The sequence below is a fragment of the Stegodyphus dumicola genome, chromosome 3, assembly GCF_044657685.1.
Source record: "Stegodyphus dumicola isolate Sdum_Otavi_A_Nest chromosome 3, ASM4465768v1".
In the NCBI taxonomy this organism is placed as follows: domain Eukaryota; kingdom Metazoa; phylum Arthropoda; class Arachnida; order Araneae; family Eresidae; genus Stegodyphus; species Stegodyphus dumicola.
The window spans coordinates 196,374,321-196,395,250 of NC_140770.1; the positions used below are offsets into that span (position 1 = coordinate 196,374,321).

The window sequence follows — 20,930 nt, forward strand, 5'->3', positions numbered from 1 at the left end:
CAGACCAAATTCATTTTCTGATTATTGTGTTCTACAGAGATAAAACTGTAAATAAAATATTTTATTACATTTATTATTCAAACATAGAAACTTTAAATATTTACTAATACTTACGTTTGTTTATGAATATTTGAGTACCACTCTGAAAAACGAATTGTCAATAAAAGTTCAACAACTGCAGAGAACAAAAATAACACATATTAACGATTTCTGAGTTCGGCGTTGGCCTAGAGACAAGAAACAACAATACGCGCAATCGCAAATTACACTCAGCGATATGTTGATATTCATAATGTAATGAATGCCGAATGCTTATTATATGTTGCTGTTATTGACTCTCAATGTGTTTAAATTTATGAAGTATTTATACTTTCAGTTCATTCATTTTTGTTTCTTGGATACATAATTAGAAATTAGTTGATGCGAAATATTTAGAGTTGATGCAAAATTTCTCAAGTCTTTTTTAAGAAATAACGGAAGTTTTGAGCCATAAGCTTAATATATAAATGAACGATTATTTTTAATGTTACCTTAGTGAAAATTCAAATATTTACAGAAACTGGAAAAGACATTTTTGAAGCATTCAAAATCTTGTGCCTAGAAGTAAACGCGTGAAAAAAGTGACATGTAGATAGAATAAAGAATACTATACATATCTGAAATTATATCATTTGAACTTTCTCTGAAGATACTTAATAGGTGGCATGAAAAATTTCTAATAGAATTCTCAGCATGACAAATCATTAGGGCAAATAGCTAGAATATCGCGAAAAAAATAAAATTCCTAGGATGATATCGCGATATAAATCATGAAAATTAGCAAACATTTCGCGCCTAGTATTTACGTTTATAACTTGGCGAAACTTCTTCGAGAAAATAGTTACACCTATATAACTGGTACTTAATTAATAAACTTTATATATTTCATATTTTTTTTAATTGATCCTTACTACGCAATCACAATCTGCCTATCTACGCTATTACATAAAATCGCAATAAATGGACCATATAAATGGACGTTGTTTTGCAAATCACATTATATTTATAAAGTATATGATTCTTTAGTACAGTATCTGTTGCATTATAAAATATTTTTCAGTTTAGAAAAATATCTTTCCACGTCGGTGCTAGCCTTACTACTACTCGAGTGGTTAAAGGCAGCTGAATGCTAGTGGTTCGACCTGGGTTTAAACCCAAATGAGCGGGCTGGCTTCGTGACTGGTTTTCGCAGTTTTTTCCATGTGGAATGTGGATACTAGAAATTTCTTCTAGATAGTCCTCCATGAAAGCATCCTACCTTTCTGCATATGTTATGTCATATTCAAATAATCTAACTTTTCAACATCGGTACTATTTCTAGGTCCTGACTGCTGACGGACACCTTTACAGAGCTCTCAGGAAAACGACCGTTTTCTATATTGCAAGATTTGGCAATCTTTTTTAATAAGAAATGCTTTAATAGTCGTTTTATATAAATGGAACACACATACATACTGGTTTGTCCCAATCTTCCAAATTGGGCTTGTGTCTAAAAACGAGCAAGTCTTAATCCTTCTATAAAAGATCCCAAGATTTAAATTGATATAGATGAAATATACAGCAGTAAAAGCACGTTTGTATGTTTCTAAGTTATACGCCTCTCATATTTATCCATTTTTCTCCTGTATTTCGATTCATTCCTATTCATGTTGACTGCAAAGTATACTGACATCTCGGTTCACACATTTAGTTTATTTCTGAAGGCCGTTCGTTATCAAAAATGTTCGCACACCAAAATTATTTTTCCCATAGGAATTACCTGGACTACAGATAACTTCTTATATAAAACTGATAAGAATATTTAGTGCAAAAGTTCAGAATACAAAACCGATCAAAATCATTAAATCGAAGACAAAAAAGCTGACCACAATAGTAAACAGCTAAAAACAGGTGAAAATTGAATTTAATTTTACCACATCCGTGCGAAGAATAGTGGATGGTATTCATGGAAAATGATGAGTAAGAGGAACACCGATATTGTTGATTGTATAAGATTTCTTCTTCCTTAAAACCATGAAGTACTTGTCTTTCTGGGTCTCCTACTTTTATATTTTTATTGTCTCTTAGCGTAACCTGACTGTGCTTGAGATTCCCTGGGTCTCCGTTTTATTAAAAATTTATCCAATGTGATTTGTTATTCTCCTCATTTAAAATTTTTCTAAGTGAGGCATGACATTTTCATTAGACATGCTTTGCTGTAGCTTTCTACATCTTAATGAGGGTGAAACTATTATGTGATAAGTTTCGCTTTACGTCAGCGAGAGCATAAAAAACCTTAGCAAACTGTCTGAAGCTATGTTAAAAATCTGAACCCTTTCAGACATTTTATTGTTTTTTTTTTTGGGGGGAGCAGTTTTTTTAAGATAAAAGCAACTTATAGCTTGCTAAATTGTTAGCAAATTAATAAATTAAAATTATCTACTAACATTCATTTGTAGATATCTGTGAGAAATTTTTCTCACTCCTTTTTTTTTTTTTTTTTTTTTTTTTTTTTTAAAGGTTCTCTTATGTGAGCAACGTAATTAAAAACGTTTGCTCTAATCGTGTATTCTAAGTAGGATAACTATATCTGCTCACTCAGTGAACCGTTTAGAGCAGCGGTCGGCTACCCTTAGAACTTCACGGACCACTACATATATAGTTTTATATTTGGCGGACCACTAATATGAATTTTAAAAAAAGGTAATTACATTTATACAATAATAATCAGAAATTTCGTTCACATTGAAAAATTACATGAAAAGTACAAAAATCTTACCTTCTTGTGCAGAAAGCTTTTCATTTCCATATCACTGAAATGGAACTTCACGAAAAGCAAGAACAAACCGGCAAACGCAAAGCAATGTCAATAAAATGACAGTGTTATGCTGCCAATTTTTAATTATTGTAAACATAATAATCATCACTTACTCCAATGGCGCCATTGATCAACAGTTAGACAAAACAAAAACGGAAACTTCCAATGATGCAATTATTAACAAGAATGCAGATGGTTCTCATAAAAGTCCATCAAGATGCCTATTGACAAGGAGAAAAACTTTCTTATTAACGACGACAATAGCATATGTTTGTAATTCAAAAGGTAAAAGAATTCCAGTTCGCGCTATTATTGATAACAGCAGCCAACTTTCATTTTCAAATGTCGCTAGATACACCTGCAAAAGTAGCTAAATAGTCGCTAAATTCAGAAGGAATTTCGCTAAAAGTAGCAGCTAAAATTTAAAAAAAGTATAATCTATATTCCATAATAGGTCTTGTTACTTGTCATTTTTTAAACTGAATCTTCATAAAAATATAAATAACGTCTCAATTTATCGGCGGACTACCAGTGCTCCGTGGACCACCGGTTGGCGACCGCTGGTTGAGAGCGCATGCGTTAAAATAGCAAGTAGATATGAACTGACTCTATAACTACTCAAATATTTTAAAATATTTCTAGATATTTTTCTATAAAATGATATCATTTATGTTTTCTTATTAAGCTTTCAGGAGCTGAAAGTAAACTGAGTATTAATTGCAAAACAGTATTTTCAATTTATAAAAAGTTTTCTTAATGAATACGGCAACTCTGATGTTATTGTGAAACTTTCAAAAATAACTATAACTTATAACGTAAATGTTTTAATAACCGCCCCCCCCTTTTTTTATCAATAATTCGTAGAATAGGTACTATGATTACTTCAGCTCGAGCTCTATTTCACATTCTGTAACAACTGCAGTCAGTAAATGATCTGATTCTGCTTCATAGATATTCAATAAATTGATCTTTTCCAAATCTTTCGTGCCCTCTTTTCGGTCTAGTACCCGCAGGATATTTCTGCTGGTGCAATTTTTGCGGATATGAAATCTTTCATTTTTTAGAGGGTAATAAGTACCTTATGATAGCATCTGAATGTTGTTGCTGAAATTTATACGCCTTTTTCATTGATTTAATTTTCAGGTCACTGTTTATTATTAGTTACAATAATATACTTATTATATACCGTGTTTCGTCGCGTATTTTCACCTCCTAGCTTTTTAGTGCTAACTTTAAAAATATTCGCATTATTTTTTCCTTCCTCTGTTGCCTACAGATTTTCCCATCCAGGGCTGGTTTTTTTTTTACCTTTGATTATTTTTATTTATATTCGGTGTATTGAATTTGCATCTGTATTTTTGTATTAGCATTTCACTCATTTTAATTTCTCTTCCATATATTATTCGAAACTTATTTTGCGCAGATTCTTCGCTACGCTACTTGGGCATGGCATGTGTTCTCACACTTAACTTTCCAGACATGTGATTTCACCTTACTTCTACTATTTACGTTCCAACTCATTGTAGTCTTATCTGCGGCTAATGTGTTCGATATTTTGAAATCGAGGTCTTTTGTTCACCTTCCTTTCTCTTTCGTTCCTATTAAAACTGCATTCAGGGCTCATTCAAAGTTAGCCTCAGGTGTGAGTCAGATATCGGCTCAATATCCGTCAGATATTGTAATGTTTATATTACTTTGTATTCTTATTGGCATTTGAGTTTCTTTTTAAGAAAATAATATTGTGATAGTTATCCATGTAGTTTATTCATGACCACTTTTTATTTGTTATGTTCTTATTGTAATGACTGTCCTGTCCTCAGATATTAAATTAGTCGCATCACTTTCCTCTGTCATTTTTCAGACGCTAAAATTAGTTTAAAAAAATCTGATGTGTACAGCAAATGACTTCCGTGTACATAATATCAAATTATACACATTTTTTCTTGCATTTCATTTAAACTTATTGGATTGAATTAAATCTACTTCGTCGATAGCGCTACATTTTATTAATTTTATTACTATGTCTATGTCTATGTCTTATCACTTAGTAAGAGGCAATTGACCATTAACGGCCTTTACCAATATATGATACTTGACTTTTAAATGCTTGAAGAATTGAGTAAGTTGTATCCAATAATATGGAAGTACTTGTACACATGCTGTGCTAGAACTCAGAGATTACTAGCGACGGAGGCTCCTGTGCCGCCGTCCGTAGAATAAGTAAACTTTGAACAAATGAGGTGCTCGTGTGGCGCCATCTATTATTAATGATCAAAAGTATTTTAGTTGACTGGAGCTCTGGTTGCGCCATCTCTTGCAGGATGTATTGTAAGGCATTTTTAAAATTTCATAAAAATTATTCTTTTGATAAGCAATAATTGGCAAGTAAAATGATGAAAAACACAATTTGAAGTACTTTGAAATGTTTCACAAGAGTAAAAACTATTTACACACAAAGTCTACCTGCTTTTAGCAGGAACAAAGTCCATAGCGCTTTGTAATTTGATAAGTAAATCTATTTTTAATTTTATTACTCAGAATGCACAAAATTTATATCATTTGAAGAATTATCTAGTCGTTGCCACATGTTCTATTCAAATACTATAATAAATCTAAAACGATATATTAAAGAAATTAAGCAAACAAAACAAAAAACAAACAATTTTTTCACAGAGGATTCAGTATTTCTCATTCAATTAAATTCAGTTCGCGACAAGGCAAAAATACATAAAAACTCAAAATATCTACATTAAAAATTACGAAGTAAATCTTAAACACTTATTCCCTCGAATAAATTGAAGAATGGATTAAACATAATTTAATTCGCAATAATAAAAGAAGGCGTTATCTTTGTTGTTGCAAAGCTTAGTTTCTCTAGATTGGCAACAAATCCGCTATTTTGCCAAGTTTGAAATGTAAACAAGCACGTCCGCCATTGCAAAAATTATTAGGCTTAGCTGCACTTAAACAACTTTTAAATCGTTGATAACTCCACAAATATTACATGCAGATTTACTAAAGGCATAAAAACCTTAACCGGAAGATATGAACAACATAATTCAATCATTTTTAAAGCAAAAAATGTATATTTTATAAACATATAAGAAACTGAGATCACTGAGCCGAGTAACAGAGTGGATATATATATTTTTATATACTTTTGGTCCGGCCGATTGCAACCAAAATACGAGATGCACATCTACATGTTATAGCACTCCTATATATAAAATTTCAACGTTCTGAGGCTACTCGTTTTTGAGTTATGCCAAATACGTACGTACGTACAGACGCCACGAAAAATTCCCTTCAGTCATTTGTAATCAGTTTTATGATTTTTTTGGGGAAAAATAGTCCTTTATTCTGTGCTTACGTACAGATCGATAAAGATGTTAGGGATTCGTAAAATAACTGAAACTTTGACAATATTGTAAAAGCAAGTACATAATGCGTCTGCAAAGTTTTAGTACTGAGATAATACGAAACTGAATGTTGAAGAAAATAATATTCGTGTTTCATAGTATTCAATATACAAGCTTTACGTAGAATTAAGCCGTTTAGAATTGGCAACGACGTGAGTTTTTAGTTAAGCCTAATTTTTCGCAGTCACATATTACTATGAGTCTTCGTGTATTCTAAATAGTTATTGATGAATAAAGATTATGAATAGACTTAAAATGAGTTACATTTCTTGTCATATATAATAACTTGAGAAGCGTGTGCATTGCAACACGTATTCATACAACAGTATTTTTCCTTAAAAAAATTCATTTTTTAAAACATTGTTTAAATTTTGGCTACGGCTTTGCTAGAAGCTGCTTTATTAGACTCGAATTCTGTGAGGGCGCAGTTTCGTGCAGGAGAAAGATTATTCAATCAATTTTTTTCCCAGGCCTAACTCACTGAATTCTTCGTACAACATCTTTATAAAATACAGACAGTTCATCCCAGTAACAAAAGTTTTGTGAATTATTCCTTTCCATTTAAAAAATGTCATGAATATAGTCCTTATGCGAGATTTCGGAAACCTTCTGTGGCCGTGGCGAATCTTTTGTCTTGGAATTATAAGCAAATCGTTAAGTTTTATCTCCAGTCACAACATTGTGTGAAAACATTTCTTTTTTTTATCATTTTACAGTAAATTTTTATTGCAAGTCTGGGTCCAGCTTTCGAATCCATGATAGCAAATATTCAATGAGACACAAAGACGAGTAATTGCATACAATTTCTGTCTGTAAACAGATGATATTTTAGAAAAGGTTGAGATGTAGTAATAAATGGTACCAGTTTTCTTTTGGCATGTTTTTTGGAATTTGTTGAAACTCTTAGCACTAAAATTTTGTAGATGCAATATATATTTATAAAGATAAGTAGTAAATTATAATATATATGTAACATTTCAAATATTCTATGTCCAGAATTTCAGCCACTTTCAGATGTTCTCGGAAGGCAACTCAACTCGACCAAAACTAATTTAAATATTTCTTGTTGTCAGTTTAAACTTCAGTAAATTAAGGATTCAATACGTAAGACGCTTTATGCTTCAGTAAATTAAGTATTCAATACGTAAGACGCTTTATGCTGTAAACGCTATTTTTTCTTTTACTCCACTTCTTTTATTGTAATTTATTTTAATTTTAGATATTGTCTATTCATTTTGCTTTTAAATGAATTTTTTTGATTATTTAAATATCTCAATTAATGTTTTAAATACTTGATTTAGAAACTTATTAACTAAAACCATGAAAGAACTTTTTTTTCATTTTATTTCCTCGATTTTAAATTTTTAATTATAAAGGGAAAAGCGATTTAAAAGGTAGCATTTTGTAATTTAAGCAGATGAATTAAATAATTAATTAATCTTGATTAGACTTATAATTAGGCAAAACAACAAACTTATATTAGGCGTAGATTTTAGTCAAAAACTCTATCGATTTTGAGGGCAAATATCTAAAAGCTTCCCTTCATCAGGAGGAAAGAAATCTGCAACGAAGGGAAAGCCACAGTTGTTCGTTCGTTCGGTGCAGGTATCGCCGGGTTATCGCGCGAAGCGCCATTTATCTGGCTCAGTAATAATTTGCCATAGGCCGATGACGTAGAGTAGTCTGGACAAGTGGCAGGAAGGTCAAAGGTGAGAAGAGGTGTGGATAGCCATGCATCACAAAGTCTCTAAGAGCCAAGCAAGATAGAAGCGAACAATGGAGATGCAAGACGGTGAATCTAATAGCTGACGTAAAGTGCTGTGTGAGTACAGTGAGAATTTGAAGTGAAAATTCAAACTAGAAAATTAATGCGCAAGCATAAGCAAAAATACAAAATAAGGAAACATATAAATACATAAGATACGTGAGAATACATAAAAACTAAATGAACAGTACATTTACAATGTGCAATCAAATAATAAGGGAGCAGATACGTTGAGAACTTATGAGATAGACATTCTACGTAGGAAAGTTTAAGTCCCTGGTCAGGGTGCTGCGAACGGTCTAATTCCAAAGTCCTCCTCGAGTGCGAAGTAACAAAATACGTTGAAATGCTTCATGTGAGCGCAAGTAAGCGCTTTATCGAAAAAGTTCTTATTCGTCCTGTGTAGTAACTAACTACATATTCAATATTGAGTTGTGCAGGGTTTCATTAAACACATAATAATGTGCATTTGTAATCATACGTAAAATTTTATTTTGCAAAACCTGTAGCTTTTGCATATCTTTCTTGGTATAGACGGCTCAGGCAGGCGGAGAATAGGCGAACACAGGTCTAATTATAGCTATGTAGATATGCCTTTTCTTGTGAAGGTTTAAACGGTTGTATTTACATCCAGAAGGAGTAATGCGAATGAGATGGTATCGCCATCTGTCGCAGAAATAATAAAGAAAATTGAAAAATTAAGTTAATAGCCTTTTAAAAGCGTTAGGAATGACTGGACTAGAATAAAAGTCATTAACCAAACAAGGTAAATATTTGTGAATGTGAAAAACCTCATGAAAATCCAGTTCACCATTGGAAGATGCTTTTTGGATGATTTTTGTAGACTCAAAGCCAAAATTCTGATTAAATTTGTAACTACGAAATATCGAAGACTTGTTAATTTCATCTTTTCGGACATACCAAATTTTAGCAGTCTTTTACTTTGGCTCATATATCTCAAACCACATTTACAAGATGTGATATAAATTCCTGAAGAATTAAAATCCGAAATGGAATCCTTAAGATTCGCACCATGGATTTTGTCGCTTTGCGAGAAACTAACTTGATTATTAAATTTCTAGATAGTTCGTGCAGTTTTGTAACTGATGAAAGGGTGAAATGAATCTGAAACGAAGAAGGGGATGAAAGCCAAAGAGTTAAGATAAAAGCCAAATTTTAAAATTTTTGGAAATATCATAAAATAGTATTTCATGTGTAAGAATTTATTTGTTTTATTAGCCAGTTACTTTATGTTAATTAATTTTTCTGTCTTTCTCGTTTTCCGTTTTCCTACCAGAATGCTAATTTTAGTTCGCGCGTATCCAAATGAGGTAGAAAGAGATAGTATTTAAAGGAAGGTTTTAGGTTGTTGAATCAGAGCGTGTTCCGCTTGCTGACGGCCACGTTAATAGTTGAAACGTTTGATTGCAGTTTGTCTACGGCGCTGCATTATTCTCGCCATTAGGTTTGTCACGCCTGTATTATATTTGAGCCAACTTGCGCGCATTTTTCTGATAGCCTTTGGCTACCTTATGATTTCCTTAACTTAGCTTTAGTTGAATTCATTACTTTTTGAGTTGCGCCATAAATGCTGGCTGGTTTTATTTGCCATAAATTCTGGCTAGTTTGGCACAAGCAGCTCCTTCTAAATTTGAGTTTAATAAAAGGGTCTTTTACATCCTTCTCATTTTCTCTGTTTGATTAATGGATATAGCGATAATTCGCTTATGTTCAGATTAGGTATTAAGAATGTATGCATTTCAAAAGAATGAATTCAGGATAGCCCCTAAATTGTTAGACCTGGGGGGGAACATAAAATAAGCTTTCTTCTACCAAACAAAAGCTGCAAATGAATTCAGTGCTTTATTTTTTCAATAGAAAATATTGCACTGAAACTTCGAATGTGAAACATTCATAATGGCCCAGAGGAGTAAGATTTGATGTCAGACTAACTGACAAACATAGAAGTGAATCAAGTTAAATAAATATAAACGAATCAAAAGCGAAAATCTAGAAATAATGAACTACAAACTAGTTATGAAAATATAAACAATTTATTTTAGAGAATGAAGACTGTGGTCAATTGTATTTATTTACCAAAACGAAAAGAAAGCAGTTACCTGGAAATTTCAGATAGTTGACTCCATATGGGAATATTTGGCTGATAGTAGAGAATAACAATTTTGTTTACCTCAAGTTTTAATATTAAATTGATTTCTACTGGGCACTTAGCATAAAATTTAAATTACATTTTCCTAGCGTTTTATTATTTGGTATTAATAATTATTACTGTAGCTATAATATAAAGCGAAAACAATTAATTTATTAAATAAACGCCAAGAGTTCTTCATTGATTCGAAATTTTCTTCGCAACACGCAGCTTTTAAATATTTTATATAAACATCAACGATGTTGTTTGCGTGATATTTTTCTTGAACTTAGGAGTACTGTCCAATGCTCGCAAAGTTTATATTGCTCGACCGATCCCTAAACAAATATCTGCATTTATGCCACACACAAGTACTTTAAAAATTTTACCGACAGCTAACATACGTGTCTGGAAGGCATAAAGATTTGTTTAAAGGCCAGTCAAAGAATAAAACTAAGCTGCAAGGTTACTAAATTAGGTTACACACAATAATGAGATGTAGTACCGCCTTATCCATCACTGCCCAACCCAATTGAATATTTTAATGTACTTTAGTATCTCGCGTGCCTGAAAACCGCGCGATACTTTTTAAATGATACAGAAGTGACTCGTTTCCTGAAATCTCATGGGACTGCAACTTAATTCCGGTGTAGTGAAATAATAATTAGTTTATTTCTTCCGCATCGTATATTAACAGCATTGAGTAGAATTATAAAATTTAAATTAAAAAGACTGAAAGGTTTCAGATTTTAAATTACGTCTAACTGGGCGTTTTTTTAACGTTTTGTGTGTTACCTTTATTTATTAAATATCATGTTCTTTGCACTTGAACCATAAAATTCAGTTCAACAGCAATGCCGCAAAATAATTTTAAAATGAGCATATCTTTAGAATTTCACATACACAGTTCCGCGAGCTGGAGATAAAAAGTTTTTTTTCCTTCCCGTAGAGCATTGCCATTGCTCGCTTTTAAATCGTTGAGTTTGTTAATCAAAAATTCGACTAAGTTTTACAAGAGGTGAAACCGATAATAAAACAAATTCCAAATTTCAAATTTGGTCTCCCAGATGTCCATATTCGCAGTAGAATTACGTCATTCAAAATTGGATGGCTCTAGGTGCCGTTGTTTTATCACAATGCAAGAAACATACGTACATTTATACAGATTCTTCATTATTTAATTTCTTCAAATATAATACAGGGCGATAGTATTTGGTGGCAACAGTTTGAAAAGTGAAACGGACATTCAGAGTGGTTCAACTGCAAAATCGCAAAACGAAAACAATATAGTCCTTCAGGGACAAAGCCCCTTTGGACTAAAAAAACATCCGTTGAATTTTCGATAAATGTTCCTACTTTATATACTGAGAAATATTTCATTAAATTTGTAATAAAAATGTTTGTAATAAAAATGCAATTTACTTGAAATTGCGCTTAAAACTAATTTCCATCAGTTCTGATGACAATTCAGTATGCTAAATCTATATAAATCTCATATGTGAATAATATAAATCATATAATAATATAAATCATCAATATCTCAGATGCAGTGTATAATAATCTGATTATTATACACTGCATCTGAGAAGACTATCAGAAATCAAAGAACGTTCGAGACACATTCGTGTATTCCAGCCAAAAAAAAAATCAACTATTAAAAATTTTTGGGGAATTAATTTGGAATTTATCTGATAAAGCTTAGATTTTTCATGTACGGAAAGCTAAGTATACTCGAATCCTCAGAAATGTTTATTAGACTAAGTAATTTCATTTAAAAAATTTTAATTCTCAGTGTAGGAAAGTGCTTGAATGCTGTTCTTAATACTGAAACTTTACTTACTGCATAAAGAACGGAATTTAAGAAATTTTAATAAAGAGCAAGATAATATATGTTTCAGGCAGTGTCAAAAATTGTCTTCAGAGAGCAAGTTGCTTGTACACCATCGTAAAATATATCGAATTCGGACAGTTTTATAAAATTTATGGAACAACTATAGAATATCAGTCTGTAGTCCAACGTAATATGTATTGAATTAGGACAACATTATAAAATTTATGGAACAATTATATAATATCAATCTGTACTCCACCGTAAAATGTATCGAATTCGAATAACTTTATAAAATTTATGGAACAATTATACAATATCACTCTGTAGTCCACCGTAAAATATATTGATTTTGAACAATTTTAGAAAATTTATGGAGCATCTGTAGAATATCAATCTGTAATCCACCGTAAAACATATCGAAAGCGGATAATTTAAAAAGAGAAAATTTTTAAAAAATAATATCTTAAAGCACTTTTAGATTTTATATTACGCCCAAAGGACCGTTTTTTAACGTCTTGTGTTACTACCTCTATTTATTAAATATCATGTTCTTCGCATTTAAACTACATAAAATTCACTTAAATAGCAATATCACAAAATATTTAAACAGAGCGTGTGAAGTATGCTCCTTCAAAATTGCTTCACATTTTAAATAAATACATTTAATTACATTATATTACAACGCCGTCTATGGGAGATCTCAACAGAGCATGTCTTTAGACTTTCCGATAAACGGTTTCGCGCACTGGAGATAATTTTTTTTTTTTTTTTCGTACAGTGTTGCTATTGCTCGCTTTGAAATCGTTGATTTTGTTAATTAAATATTCATTTGAGTTTTACGAAATATGAAATAGATAATAAAACAAATTAGAAATTCAAAATTCGGTCTTGCATGTGCCCATGTTCGGTAGGAGGATTACGTTATTCAAAATTTGTTGGCACGTGGCACCCTCGTTTTTTCACAATGAGGAAACATACATACATTCATGCAGATTCTCCATTATTTAATTTCTTTAAATATAATATAGAGTGATAATATTTGATGGCAGTTTATGCGCCGATATGAGTGATGCGCCGTTTTTAGTGAACCGACGCAAAATGCTGTTTCGAGACTAACAGTCCTTCTGGGCTTACGCTCCTTTGAGCTAAAAATTTATAGAACAATTATAGAATATCAATCTGTAGTCCAACATAAAGATATCGAATTTGTAAAATTTTGTAAAATTATGAAACAACTATATCGATCTGTAGTCCACCGATAAAATACTATATCAAATTCGGAAAAATCAATAGAAATTATGTAACAGCTATAGACTACCGATCTATATGTTTGTTACTGCTAAGTTCTTTATGGTAATATCTGCAATTACATAAAAACACAAGATGTTTATTAGTGGAAATAAAGATGAAATGTTCCAAGTAATCAAGAATATTGCATTTGATATATATGACAGTATGCAACATTCAGCTGCTTTCATCGCATAAAAGTAAGGATGCAAACTTAAAGTTATATTAAATATAATTATATATTTTGCATAGAATTAAGTGTACTAATATATAAGATTTCTTCCGTTTAATTGAGAATGATGACTGTTGGTTAGCCAAGTTTGACGGCTTGCTTCTGACATTGAGAAATGAATGCAGAAAGGTTTAAAATCCTGACGTACAACTTTTACTGTAATCCAATTTTTATGAAATCTAGTTTTTTTACTCTTATTCAGTTTTTTATGGATTTATTTATTTTATTATGCATTTTAAAATAATTTAAATACTATTCTGATGTAAGTATCGCTAAACGTAGCAGCACCACCAGCATCTTTTATTTGCAAAAAAAAAAATATTCGAATTCTTAGCTTTTAACTTTTTATGGTTACTGAGGAGGCCTATTAGGATTATTTCTAGTTTGTTAAAATAAATAATAGAATTTCTTTGTATGTAATTATGAAGTAAAATTTAAATTTGATTGGATTTGACCTGCATCCGCTAAGTAATGTCGCCCATAAGGATATTTTAACAGAAGAGCTTTACTTATAGCTTAAAGAGCTGAAAATGGGGAAAACTAAAAATTTCATACGTATTTTCCCTGTAAACGTTTGACAACACTAAATAAATTTACGATGCAAATAACGCAGATATGATAAAGCTCGAAAATAAGGCGAGGCATTAAGGATATAATTTTCTGTGTGGAAAAATGTTTTATGAACGAAAAAATAAAGGACAGATATCATAAGATGATTTTAAAGAATTCAAGACTTTCTGAAGAGTCATAAACTTCATTTGTGCATAAATTGAAATTTACGTTACATTTACACGATGATTATCCAAATCAGAATTAACGAAACTTAAAGGAGGATTACAATAATCTTTGTTTATTCATGTTCCCTAACACCTTATTCTTATTTACTAGATGTTTGATATATTAAGGATCCAGGGTTAAATCCTATTTAATGTTATTTTGTTTACCGGTTTTTAGAAACGCATCCTAACTGTCAACCAAGGTATTACTGTAACTCTTCTTATTGTGTTCCACGACGTACGTTTATGTTTCTGTTGCAATATTTTCACAATAAAAATGCAAACCTCAGGATTCATTGGAAAATCTTTCTTTCAAGTTCAGGGCACGCCCAGCGAATTTCTGAAAGCCATCTGTCAAGTATGTCAAAGAGGGCGAAAAGTTTTGGGAAATCTAGTGCGAAAGGTCGAAAGAATTCATAACAGTGGGTTTACTCCAAGAACACGAAACTGCCCGCTTTTTGTCAGAGCACACAGTCGCGTTCATACTTCAGCATTATTCTGTGCCTGGGATCGATGGCAGGTGTTCACGGGGCTTTCGCGTGACCGTGTACGTGAGTTGAGATCATTCACCTGGGGTAGAAGAGTGGGGGATTCGATGCCCCTACCTCACTGCAATCGATTTTTCCCGCCCAAAGTCACACGCGGGATAGTAAAGAACTCTTTTTTTTTCATTTTGCTCTGATTTGACGACCCAGCGAAGCGGTTGATTAGCAATTAAATCAACTGTTAATCTTTGAAGTGTTTATTAGGATTCATCGATTAATTTGTAACGTTATTCATGTCAGTTGAGTGTGATGACTAGATAAGATGTTCAAACTGGAATATAGGAATTCAAGGATTCCCAGCAGTTTTTAAATAGTTGTTGACAGCCATCCTATGTTCACGTCTTAGTATTCAATGCCGTACTTTTCTCCTAATCGTTTTTGCTGGTACCTCCTAAAATATGAAATTGTTTTTCTGCACAGAGAAAGTATTGGTAAGGAATTAAATTAGGAAATGCATTAGGAATGGAATTCCTATAGATATATAATATATATTGCGGGAGTTTATTTTTATGTTAAATAAGATATTGAATAAAACTGAATGTATGGCCTCTATATACTTGTTAGAAAGAGAGTTAGTGTGTTTTGATAAAATGTTTGTGCAATTAGTATTTACCTCGAATTTATCGCAATGAATTAGAAAAAAAAAAGTTTTATCTTTAAAGCTAAATAAACTGTTATTCAGAGAAAAAAATTTCATTATTGACTGAAACATTATCTGCTTAGAATAACAATGCTGATATATCTTATTTCTGGAAATATCAGAATAAGTTTGACATAAAGGATTTGCAAATTATGCATTTCCATTTCATTGATGATCATGCTAGCTTCAAAAAGGTCTTATACTATTCTACTGTTTCTATTTACGTTCTTTAGCATAAGAAAAGAAGCTTAAATTTTTCAGTTTTCCACGTCCCTTAAAAATGTATTTACTGCATTGAGCGTATTAACTGGCCGTTGTTTTAAATAAAAAAAATGTAATAAAAATCTGAAAGCTTTCATATTTTACATTACGCCCAAAGGGGCGTTTTGTTAACGTGTTGTGTGTTATCTTTATTTATAAAATACAGTGTTCTTCGCACTTAAACCATAAAATTCAATTCAACAGCAATACCACAAAATAATTTTAGAATGAGCATATCTTTAGAATTTTCGATATACAGTCTCGCGCGCTAATTTCTTTAAATATAATACACAGGGCGATAATATTTGGTGACAACAATTTGAAAAATGAAACGGACATTTAAAGTTTTCGACGCAAAATGCTAAAATGAAATTGATAGCCCTTCTGGGCTAACACCCTTTGGGTTAACAAATAGTTAGAAACGTAATTAGAACCAAAATCCAGTGAGATGAAAATATAATACAAAATAATGAATTACAAATTTTCATTAATTTCTGTGCTGTTGCTTTTAAATAAAATGATATATTGTCACTAAGAAAATTACAAACGACAAAATAATTATACTGAGGTTATGAAGGCTAATTAATAATACGAACCAATGAAAATGTATAAAAATTTCTTGTTCTGTTTTGATAAGTTTCTTAATTAATTGTAAAAATCTAACAGTTTAACTTACTAACTCATTAACTTACTAAGCATTCATTCGTAAATCTGCATTCTCCAAAGTACCATTTAGAATAACATTTACATGATTTAGACTTCAAGCAACATTTTCATAAGCTTTAATTTTTCTAATAAATTATAAGGTATTTTCTCTCTCCTTTCTGCGTGCGTTCGTGGTGTAATGGTAGCACACTCGGCGAGTATTCGAGAGGTCCAGGTTCGAGTCCCGGCGAGGGCATTGCTCGATTTTCATGTCTCCAACATCAAAATAAATGTCTCTACAGTAGCCACCGAACTAAAAATGTGGTAAATGATTCTTCACTATAAGAATTTGACAATTGGGTCCCCTAATCTCCGTGTCGCCCTTTGCAAAAGGAGTATATAAGGTATTTTCTCCCTCCTTTCTGCATGCCTTCGTAGTGTAACGATAGCACACTCGGCGCATATTCAAGGAGTCCAGATTCGAGTCCCGGCCAAGGCTTTGCCCATTATCCACGTCTCTCGTATAAAAAAAAAATCCTAATGTATCTGTAGTGGCGCCCGAACTAAAAGGTGGCGGATGATGAATCTTCACCACCGGATATGGCAACTGTGTTCCCTAATCCCCAGTCGCCCATGGATCTGTTGTAGACTAAATAATATCATAAATAAATGAGGCACTGCATTCAAAATTTCCAATCGGTCTGTTTCACGCTTACTACGCCAAGAATATAAACCAAAAAATGGCGGAATCTCTTTCAAACACAGCTGCTTGGATTCTAAGGAATGGTTTTGGTTTGGTTTATTAGATTACGGCAAAGCACTCGAGGGCTATCTGCCTTAAGGGAGGGATGCCTTCGTGGAGGACATTTTAAGGGAAACTGGCTCGTATACACGTTACACATGGGGAAAACCACGAAAATACCCATGCAGCCAGCCCGTTCGCGGTATTCGAACCTCGGACCGAACTACCAGTGTTCAGCGACGTTACCGCTCGGCCGCTGGTGGGCCCATTCTGAGGAATGATAAATATAATATCTCGTACAGTTTTGAAGTTATTAATACTTAAATTTTACTTCTTTATACTAAAACTAAAATGAAGAATTTCATTGTTCGAAGAATTGATAAAGCATTTTATTTTTGTTTTGAGAATAATAAAAGAGGACTTTAGTACACTTCCGCTAAGCCATTTCTTTTGTCTTTACTATTAAACATCATTTTCTTCGCACTTACGCCATATGCAATTCAGCATCAAAATTACAAACATTTTAAAAGCAGCAGAACAGCATATCTTTAAAATTTCCGATAGGCAGTCTCGTGCGCTGGAGAAAAAAAATGTTTTATTCCGCACGGGCGTTGCCACTCCTTGCTTTCGAACCGTTAAGTTTGTTAATCGAAAATTTTTTTAAGTTTTACAAAATGTGGAATATAAAATTCGAAAACCAAAATTCCGCTTTTCAGATTCACATGCTCAGATAAGGACTACGTAATTCAAAATCTGATGGCCCTAGCTATCGTCATTTTTCCACAATGCGAGAAACATAACGTACATTTATGGAGATTTTTCATTATTTAATTTCTTTAAAAATAATGTAGGGTAATAATATTTGGTGATATTTGGTACAAAACCATTAAGTATATGCCGAAATCATTGATTCCATTGTTATGTTTTTCTTTAATGAAATTGAAACTTTCACGTAATAATATTTTTCTAAGTGATGGTAAGAAATCTTAAATATAATCCGGATTTATTATTTTTAAAATCATCTTTTTTAAAGAAAAATGGCTCAGAATTACGCAGTTTTCGACAGATTTTTTTTTAACTGAACATAGTGTTTATTATGTAGAGACTGATATAGACTAAAACTCAACATGTTTTCTAAATGCTTCAGAAATACTTATATCAAATTAGAACTATTAGATGCATTTTGAAATAACAAAGTGGAATGCCAGATGCTTCGATTAAAAAAATTGAAAGTGTCATGAAAGGTATTTTTTAGTGTTACACGTGCTTGTAGTTTCAGAAGAGATGGAAAGTATAAAATGTTTTACAATTATCTCTTTTATTTGAAATAAATGGAGAGTACATAAAAAGCAGCCTTCAACTAAAGTACGACAAATTTCAAAAAGCGTGACAAATATCGAAGATAGAAGAAGTGCTATTTTTTTGCTTGCTAAAAGATGAAGAGGAGACGACCATTGAGTCCAAGTCATTGAGGTGTTTCAACAATAAAAGGCAAAGACGAAGAAAAGTTAGAGGAGAACAGAAAGAAACTTTTGGGTAGAGGGAAATTACTTTTTTAAACAAAAGCTCTAGCCAGGAAAAAAGACAAAAAAAGATTTTAGATTTTTAAAGGAGTTCCTGTTTCGCTTGTTTCAAAGAGAGAAAAAAAGCGTCTTTGTAAAAAAGAAATGAAAGTAGAAATTTGATTACTCTTGGAGAAAAAGTAACAGGTTCGAGAATTTTCTCTGTGTAATAAAATTTAACCAAACTTTCCCTTGTTTTCTGGCTGTTTATCAATCACATTTATTCACATGAATCTGAAATGTCTTGAGTTTATAAATAAGAGTTAAAAAGAAGTTAGCTTATTACAGGAACTCTTTTAATTCTTTTTTAAGCACACGTACTTTAAAAATTAGTACTTACATTAGTTATGTTTCATTTTTAATAAATTACATGTACATAATTTAAAGTGTCGTTTTAATTTATCTTAAAAATTATAAACTAACATTTAATAAATTATTACCAAAATTCAAATCGTTTAGTTTGCTATTTAACTGCTAAAATATTTCAAAATGAACATAAGAACGAAAAGAGGTTGTTCCTACAAGGAACCTAACTTAAGAGGCTGCTTCAGAAACGAATAAATAATATAATATTGGCATCATTAATTTCACTTATCTTGTTGTATGTGATGTAAAATATAAGAATGATGGCTGAAATTTAAAGTCTCCTGAAAGGCATATTATAATATAAGTAAGACTTATAAAAAGCATCGTTAGAACATGCGGGAAATAGTGACTTTTTAGGCTACATATGATTTTTCAGGAACAATAATTTGATTTAAATATCTCTAGAAATAAAATAACTGTTAAACGTTGCAATGAGTTAAAATAAACGATTTTTTACCGTTAATTTTATGAAAAGGAATACAGTTAAAAAATTTTTAAATATCAAAAGTCAATATTCATCTTTAGTCGTGTACCAGAAATGATTGCAAAAGCAGTATTTTAGTTATTAATAAAATAGAAATACAGAGTAGTCATTGAAAGAGAAAAAGTACAGAACCGAGATAGTTAGTTATTCATAAAAACAAATGGTTTGCTTTAGATGATTATGGCAAAATACTCGAGGACTATCTTCCAAAGGGCAGGAGTGCCTTCGTGGAGGACTTTCTAAGAGAATTTGTAAAGACCTCATTTTTTTGTACTCATTAATTATTTTCCTGCGAGATCGAGAATTTAAATGGCGTGTATGCAAAATATCAGTGAGTTCAGAAATAATACTTAAGTAGCAGAATTGAAGAGTTCGTAGTAGAAGAGAGTGTTAGTTTTCCATGTCATTCTCTGTGATAGTTTTCCATGTCATTCTCTGTGATAGTTTTCCATGTCATCATTTTTTATTCTGATTCGTTTCTCTGTGATAGTTTTCCATGTCTTAAAATTAAAAATTAAAGTTAATGACCTAAAACTGTAATAGTATTACAGTACAAGTGAAAAAATGAGTTTCACTCAGGCGTGTGTCGGATTCGCGCAATACTTATGGAGTCCCCTAAAATTTTTGTAAACATTATGGGGTCCTGGGGGTCGCGACTGAAAAAGGTTTAAGAAACCCTGCTTTAGATTATATTGATATTTTAGGCTTCTCTTTTCTGTGTGCAGCCGATAAATCTAATTTAGATTAAAGTAGGTTTCGTCTAGTTGAATTTGCTTCATTCTGACTATGCATACTATTTTGTGTTTACGTTACTTAGCCACAAATGGTGATTAGTTTATGAGCACCGAGTGTGTGCATGCTCTCTTCAGTTTAGTCAAAATAAAAAGGTTGTTATAACTTTCGTCGGCAGTCATTTGGTTTTCAAGAGACATAACGAGAATTCGCTATCTCTTCATCAGAAGGGTCTACATTTTAAGCTTCCTAAAAGAAATAAAACTCTACAAATTGGCTCATATACACGTTACACAAAACGCCCATGTAGTCAGTCCATTCACCAGGATTAGGATTCAAACCCCCCGACTGAACTACCAGAGTGATTTCTTTGCCTTAATCAAGTAAACCTAAATACAAATTCAAGCTGCTGTGCGTAAGTGTCGTGAGTAATGAAAAGAGTGTTTTAATTTTTATGCCAAATTATAACTTATTTAGCAAAAGGATATAACACATATTTAATTAACATCCAATTCTAGTTACTTTTTAATTCATCTACCAGATATAAGGTAACTGTAAAATTATTTTGGGGATAAAGCATGTGATAAAATTGTGCTTTCATTACAAGTTTAACAGACAAAAGATGTTATCTTCAGATAACATTTTTAGCAATCTTCAT

The 20,930-nt window shown here is 31.9% G+C and overlaps 1 protein-coding gene across 1 annotated transcript in view; it reads left to right on the top strand.

The window, feature by feature from the left end:
* LOC118203414 (uncharacterized) overlaps nt 1-20,930 on the top strand; it is a 183,529-nt gene that overhangs the window by 83,840 nt on the left and 78,759 nt on the right. The gene's annotated exons all lie outside the window — the stretch shown is intronic.